We start from the raw sequence: 8,506 nt of genomic DNA, 5'->3' as shown, positions 1-8,506 counted from the left end.
CGGCGGCGGCGGCGATGACGATGGAGGCGGCAGCTCTCCACCACAAGCACGGCTTTTGCATACGTGGCACGGCAAAAACGTTTCTTTCTCGGAAGAGACAGCAGGATGTTGCAAGCGGGGTGAACATTGTAGCGGTGATATAATTAAAGGCCGCTAACGGAGAGTAAAAGAAAGAAAGGAAGAAAGAAAGGGAGAGAGAAACGGAGCCCCCATCGAGGGGTAGCCGCTGGTATCAAGGGCTCTCTTGAAAAGAAGAAATGTTAGGAAGGCACGCGAAAAGAAGAAAATAAAAAGACTGAAAAGAAAGGAAAAAAAAGAGGAGAATGAGAGAATGTAGAAGGGAAAGAAGCAAGAAAGAGCGAAAAGAAAAGATTAAGAAAGGGAAGGAGAAAACGAATTGCTGTCTACTTATATATATTTATTTGCGACATAGAGCCGCATCTCTCAACTGCAATCTTTATATTATTCTTCTTTCTATAGCGAACGTATATTATACTTATGCTTATTAAAATACATTGAGAACTCAGCTGAGTTATACTCTGAGAAAATAAATTTTTATGACATTTTTACTTTAATTTTGTATCTTCTTTTTAGTTTATCTTCGGTTTCTCTTTTCGAATTAATACTGTACGAATAAAATTTCTTTAATGTTATGTAAGAAATAATTTAATCTTCTAGTAAAGATTTGTTAATCCATGAATTAAAATTACGAATTTTGGTAATACTAGGACATTTTCTTAAATTTTAAATAGTAAAATAATTTGCAATAATTTTATGTTTTCCAATCTTATTTTTTTACGTTATGGTTCTATTCATATAGATTAATTATATTTATGTTGTGTTTAAATATTGCGATTTTTTATACAGTTGAAAACTTTAGAATTTTTTTAAGACCGTAATGGGTCTCAAGAACTCGTATGTTCCTTTAACGTCACGAAAAACGTGTTCGTATTACGATAAATTAATAGGCAATACGTTTTCCCCTAAGACGTAGGTAATGTCAATTGTCGTTCCACTGCATCCAGAGCATTATCAGTTTATAGTATAATAATAGCTCGCGATACCCGATTATATATAAGTGCTTTTCCATCGAGTGAGTCGCCGGTATGCAAAAGCTGTTAAGCAAAAAGTGTTAAACAGACCTTGAAACGTATTCTGATCGTAAATTTAACGCTAATGAGAATACAAGAATCTACTACGTTTTCTGTACTCGTAAATTATCTTCAAATATTACCTAATTCATGAGCTAAAGTGTCTTTTTAATAACAAGTTCCTTGTTTATATAATCTCTTTTTAGGGAAGAGATCAACATTTACTGTATCATTGCCTTTTTTTGCATAATATATTTTTGTAGCATTTTTGTTCACGTATCAAATAAAAATGTTTTAAAAGTAAGCCATTCGCTTTTAATCGAAAATTTTTTAACTATTTCTCGAAAATCTTTAGTTCACAAAAATCTAATTTTTTTCATTCATAACTCCGTTTAATACATCAATTGTTCGCTAAAAAAATAATTCTAAATTAGTCAGAAAAGTCATCATTAAATCTTGGTTGACATATTCTATGTAGGAAGTGGTGACACATTTTAATAGATGATTGCATAAATATTATATTTTACAATTGATTGAAGGAGAAATTAGAAACGCTTCCTGAAGTACTTAATCAAGATTAATGCGGAAGAAGATGAAAGTGAAAGCGAAGGACAAATAATACACTTGTAAATCCGCAAATTCTCAATACCGCTACAAGTTCAATCTTTTGAACAATAATACGCGTTTATTCGTTTTATTCCTCTCGATTCTCGAAAATATTGAGAAAAAACATAAAATTAGCATCTCCAGACATTTGTAGAATGCAAATAATTGATAAATTAAATATGCACAAATTAGAATTTTCTACTATTTATATTTAATACTAAAGACTAGTGCATTCTCGTATACGAGTTCTCTATATATGGGTTCTCGAAGCAGGTGTTAGCCTAGTCGTTTCGCACTTCTTCACTCACAATCTTCAATCAATCTTTTTATAAAACCCGACGCATACATGGAACGCATGAGAGGGCCGAGATCAAATCCGGGACCTGTCGACTACTACTCGACCGCTTTCACACGGAGGCACGCGTCACCTTCACAATACAAAGTAGTATTATATTTAACATACGTGACGTGGCAATGAGAAATTCGATGAATATCATGAGAAAGCAAATACTCCTTAATTAATATACAAATAATCTTTATTATCCTTCACAATAATTCCCTCTATAGACATTACACTTCTGACAATGTTCGTTCTAACAGTGACAGGTTGCGGAAACTCTGTAACAACAAAAACTTAAGGCGATATTCAAAGATAACTTTTCGCAGAGTTTCCATAAGCTGTACAAACGTTGTCAGAGACGTGTACTGTCTATAAGGAGGATTACTTTGAAGGATAATAAAAGCCATTTATACATTAATTAAGTGGTATATTAAAATATGTCTGAATATCATAACGCCCAGAGAGAACTGATGCAAAATGATAAGAGAAGTTTTTCGCAGTTATTCATGTACAACCAGCAAAAAAGTGAATCCGTTACGTACCTGCTAATCGGCTTCGTTAAAGATCACTATAAAGTCGACACTGGTTAAACATAGATAACCTTCGTTACAGAAAATTTTCGCACGCACATTTGTTAGCTATATACAGAAAATAATCCCGACTCTTTCATCAGCGACTGTTAGTCTCCGGTGTGAACATGCACGTCGAAAATGAAAGCGGAAACGAGGGCGTACGGTGTACAATGCGTAGCGTTTGCTCCGCTTGTATTGCGCTTACGTAAAAGAATTGCTGCGCAGAGAGAGAGCGTTATTCATTTCCGCTACCGCGATCATTGTCGGATGATTGTCGTACAGTAAAAACGTATTGCAGGAATTATCGCGAAACATAGTTGTGCCATTTGCAAACAATAGAAAAATGTACAATATAAAATTCTATGCAAGTTTTATAGAATAGTGTATATAGAACATAATAGAAAAGAGAGTTAATGATAGGAATACATAACGTAATTTCTTTGTCAAACGTGAATATCACATGGAACAGTTAAATTATTCGATAACGTTACAATGTTGAAAAATTTTGTTGACTCGTGGAAAAGGTGTCCCGACTCGAATCGATAAAATAGATCACTTTAATTTATAAGTATATGCAGCAAATTATCACGTACGTGAAACATATAGTGACCCTGAGAATAATTTAAAAAACAGTATATTCTGAAAAAATCTTCAACGTGCATTCATATCTATAAACCAAATTTAGAAGCAGTGAATTCTGTCAATATTTTATTTATATTTTCCAAATATAAATAAGTCTTGTGCCATAAATTAAGGCTATTGAACTTGAAAAATTCTTTGAAAAAATAAAAATGATATAATAAAACTTCAATAAATTCCAAGGATTCACATATGTTTCCTTTAGTGCGAAAAGAAATCGAGTTCCTGTTACGGATGAAAAATGAGTTGGTTCTTGAACAGTTTCATGAAGGCGCAATATGTCTATCATATCATTGACAAGTATTGATATTCTGTTTCGCGCTATTAGTTTTACGGAGGGATGCTGAAGGATGAGAAGATCTAAAGGAAAGAAACGCAATTGTGACATTCTTCGGGTTTTTCTCATCTCCTTTATTTTACAAAACTGAAAAAAAGAAAACTTCTGCGAGAGTAACAAACTTTTGGCTTATGTGACTAGTTGTAATACTTAGCGGCAATACTAAATTAGTGCAGTGTAAGTATGTACATTTGTGTTTACAGTGTTCGACTGCGGGAAACCACGCAGGCTCAGTTTACAGAGCGATTACAGCTTCGACGATAATTTTTATCCTAGTACAAGACTTCGTTACGAAGTTCCTACGTGATAAAGAAGAGACATCAATTTTTTTTTTAATCTTTCGTTCGCACGGAGAGCGTCAAGCGAAGAATTAATACGATAAGAAAGGATAAAATACGCGAGTAAAATCGATAAATCTCGTCCTCGTAATTTCTCCGCCCATATATGTTGTGGGATTAATTGTTCTAGTCGCTAAAGATATATCAGAATTTTAATAACAAGTTACGCGCACCGTTGGTCTTAACGCGAGCGCATGAAATTTCGACATACATGAAACGACACACACGCTTTCATTCAGCACACTCCGTACATGTCATCGATTCCCGATTACCGGTACACATCTCTCAAACAGGATAATGAATAATTTAACTTACGGTATATAGATACGTAAATGTTAAACTACTTTAGGATAATGTTTGTTGTAGTCTCTCTCGTGGAAGACGCAGGTATGGCAGGATTTCCATTTCCTTCCTTTTTTTTATTTTTTCCAGTTTATTTATTTATTAGGAATAAATATTTTTTCTCTTCAGAGCACAGGCCATGATCTTGGCTTTCCACACGTCACGGAAATAGAATGCCTCGAATAATTGCGTTCCTGTCGAATTGATTTTTATTTGTTTATCGTCTGCGAAAGGATGATTGACACTTTCATTGACAACCCGGACTAGTGCACGTGCCGGAAAGCCATGATGGCCTGCCACGTAAATGCAGCACGTTTACATACAAGGATATATGTAGAGGATAATGTATTTATTTATCGAAGAACATTTGCGATAATAGCGGTATATTTTACAGAACTGTGTCACTATTTCATTATTTCTTATGTAACTTATGTTACTCTGCATTACTCTGCAATAATGCGTTCGACTTGACTTCATTGATAAATATCTCAATAGGAAACATAATCGCTCTTTTGCTAAAAGCATTTTCCCGTTAAGAAGGTAGTGACACAGAAAATTTAACGTTCGGTTCAATCGAGTGTAAGAAAATCGAGTTGCATTTTAAATAGCACGAATTGTATAAGAGTATCGTAAAAAGTGAGGGGGAAATACACACACGGGTACTCAATTGTAGTGTAAGTCTTAATAAATAATTCATGCGAGAAATTACAAGGACGAAAGCTTGGATGCGTTTTACGCACAATTTTTCCTTCTTCGAAGCCGCGGTCGCTTTTATTTTCGTCGAGGAGATTCGTCGTAAATCTTTGCGAACATTTAATGCATGCAAAAAATCATCGTAAACTTCAAGCCCGTAAATCGAAAAATCGGACAGGTTCGTAAATCAATTCGTAACCGCTTGTATGAGTCATTACTCGATTTTAAAATTATAAGCTGCGTATTTTTCCCTCTTTAAAATACGAGAAGATGTTTTTCCATCTGCTCGCGAAGTTGGCGCGCCTTAAATATTCTTTTCGTAATAAGAAGTTAAATGACTCTTTTCTTATTTGTCGTACGCTTTATGCGGATACATAATTATAAAGAAATGTGTAAATAAAAACAGATACTTACTTTTGCAATGAGATCACTGATTGTGCAGGCGCGCGACAGAAGTATTACAACGTAAAAAAATATTATAATGCGCAGGAAATATATATATATATATATATTGTCCCTATATTTTAATATATTTTAATAATTCAAATGCATTTGAGCACGAAGAATAGCATCTGGCGATCATAAAATTAATTTTCTTTTTACAACTTAGAACTAGATCCGCGGATCAAGTTGGATTAATAATTCGATATTAGTGAAATAATCTTATTCAAATATAAATTCTACACAATTACGTCCCTTTCGTCCTCGAATTTTACAAATGTAATCCTATTTAAAATTAATCTCTCTCTTTCTCTCTCTCTCTCTCTCTCATTCCCACACATTCTCTCATTCTCTCTCATAAAATTTCTTAAAGCCATCAATATATATTTTAAGAAAAAAATATGCGTATACATCGTGGAATATTGTTCTAACAATTAGTTTGCCTAACTTTAATAGCAAAAGAAGTAACCACAAAACAGAATTAATTCGAAGAAATTTGCAGAGTATATATCATGAGTTTCCGTGAGCAAAGAATCTTCTACAGTGTCCCAGGAAACGTTAATAGTGTAATCTAACTTTCCTCATATTCCAATTTTCTTTAACAATTTAAGCACCAACATTATCATTACACGATTTACGACAAAAGTTAAAATTAGTAATGGGATCTTCTTCATCAAATTATAGACACCTTTTTAAACGAAAAATTGATTAATTTGAATAATTTAGGGATGAGAAACTGTGTAAATTAAATTTTTGCAGTTTTTTAAATTCATCTTTACTATAAAAATAACAGTCTATTCTCTATATATAAAATTAGTTGCATGATTTTAAGGCGCAAAATAAATTTTGCAACTTTTACTGTAAATTATAGCAAATTAAATCGTTCCTTCGATAATCTTTAATTTACAATAATATATACGATATTAATTAAGGAGTCTTATAAAATCGTGCAATGATTTTTTCCTCAGTTCTTCAGGTCAGCAATAAATATTATAAAACTTATTATCGTGACATTAGTAATTTATCTCGTATAACATTTACGTATGTCATTTGATTAGGACGATCTGTATGTCGACATTTTTCTCGCGCGTTTTGTGAGCATGTAATCGATGCGAGGAAGGAAAGGAAAGAAACCATCGAGAACGATGGCTAATTTAAAGCTAAAGTCTTCAGTATCAGTCCATTGGAGTTCTCATGCGTAAAAATTAGGTACATGGTGCACATGTGGTCATGCAATCAGTACTGCAACTAGAATAATAATTAACCGGAACTATTTCGGACTTTTCAGTTCGCGCAATTCCTCTTTTGTAGTTCGTAATGACCAAAAATTTCCAGCCGATCTAATTCCGACAGATTCTGCTTGTTACATAATACGTAACGGACAGTGTGAATGCAAGTGTTGTTTCTTAATTTGTTCAAAATATTTCGATCAGATTGTTTTCCCAATCGAACATTCATAAATAGAATCTTGATATATTTATTATTTAGTGGTAAATCTAAAACAATCAAAACGTTTAATCGCTCAAAATTGATTTGAAAGCATATATCAAATTTTTAGAAGATTAACTGTAATTAATTGTAAAGTTTCGAATGCATTCGTTATTTCCTTTTTTATATATAATTCTTATGATGAATTATTGTACATAAATTTGACTAATTTGACAAGATTGACATCCAATGATGTAATGGTAACAATATCCGCAATTCAGTGACAATATAAACGCGACAATTCGCGTGCATGTTATCCTGTTCAATTGCGGGGAAAATCGAACTCGTCGAAAATAGCAGTTGGAATTCTGGTAAGCCATGGATGTTAATGTTCGCCAAAATTACGCCATTCCAGAAATTCGGACGTGCCATGACAAGAATTAAATTCGATACAACGCGATCAACGACATACATACACCGAATCGAGCATTGTATTCAGCAAAACGAAGCCGACATTTCAGACAGGTTTTAAAATTGAATAAAATTGTTCAGTCAATCTACTCTTTTTACCCTTACAGCAAAAGAGCATTGTTCTATTTGGAATTGTTATTCGTCTTTGTCATAAATCAAATTATAACTCATGTCATAAATGCACAATTAGTACAACTACTTCAAAAATGAGACCACGTGAGAGAGTATAACAATTTGGCAAATATGCAGTATTGTAAGATAAAAACAATTGAGAAAATGGGATGAGAGCATCGATTTGTCCGAACGGATTCAGTTTTCACATCTTTGACTGCCAAATTTCAATATTGAACTTAATAAATCTATATTATTTTAATACTGTATTGCTTTCTGTCTTAATATAATTTATATTATTTCTTTAATGCCTTAAATATTTAGTAAAATTGTTTTTAATCGAGTAAATAAAACTGTATTTCATGAATGATCAAGCCTTTGGGGAAATTTGTGCTACCCAGATATAGGTGGCATGGCAGTCAAAAATGTTAACCCCCCCTATTTAAAAATTATAAAAAAAATATGAAAAACATTAATGTACAATATTCCCTAGTAGAAATTTATTTAGTTTGACTGAACACCCAGTCAGTTACTATCTAGTATTACTGATTTCTCTTGATGTACAAAAATATTGCATAACTGGGCAAAATTAGTTAGGCAATTATTATTATTATTAGCGGCTTCAGCGCCAATATTAATAAAATTGTGCTCATTAAATGCGTTTTTATATGAAACGAAAGAATTTGGTAGAAAATAGCGACAATATAAACGCGACAATTTCAAAACTTTGTCCCTGCGAAACGAGATAATCGTTTAAGCTTCTTTTTTTTAAATCTAATCCCTTAGATTAGGAGAAATAGAGATGCCTTCTGCCTTACTCTTGGGCAATATTACACAAAGACAGTCAACCAATTTCTTGTAAACGCGACAATTTCAAAACTTTGTCCCTGCGAAACGAGATAATCGTTTAAGCTTCTTTTTTTTTTAATCTAATCCCTTAGATTAGGAGAAATAGAGATGCCTTCTGCCTTACTCTTGGGCAATATCACACAAAGACACTCAACCAATTTCTTATACCAATTCTGTTTTTCATTCATATTTCCTCATACACGAATTTCCTATTAACAAGTCTCTTTTAATCCGTAAATCGGATTTCA

The 8,506-nt window shown here is 33.0% G+C and overlaps 1 protein-coding gene across 2 annotated transcripts in view; it reads right to left on the bottom strand.

Annotated features, from left to right (window-relative positions):
* The window catches only part of LOC108765241 (PI-PLC X domain-containing protein 1), a 10,417-nt gene extending 7,416 nt beyond the window's left edge, over window positions 1–3,001 (bottom strand). The window contains exon 1 of one of the 2 annotated variants that reach the window (XM_018513848.1): window positions 2,580–3,001. The gene's annotated coding sequence lies outside the window, so the exon portion shown is untranslated. Of the gene's footprint in view, window positions 356–2,579 lie in introns of those variants that run through there. The other variant, XM_018513849.1, reaches the window with a different exon arrangement.
* Between the last annotated feature and the right edge of the window lie 5,505 nt (window positions 3,002–8,506).

Source organism: Trachymyrmex cornetzi, unplaced genomic scaffold, assembly GCF_001594075.2.
Source record: "Trachymyrmex cornetzi isolate Tcor2-1 unplaced genomic scaffold, Tcor1.1 scaffold482, whole genome shotgun sequence".
Classification (NCBI taxonomy): domain Eukaryota; kingdom Metazoa; phylum Arthropoda; class Insecta; order Hymenoptera; family Formicidae; genus Trachymyrmex; species Trachymyrmex cornetzi.
Note: the sequence above shows the minus strand (reverse complement) of the source record. Positions and strands in the feature narration are given on the sequence as shown.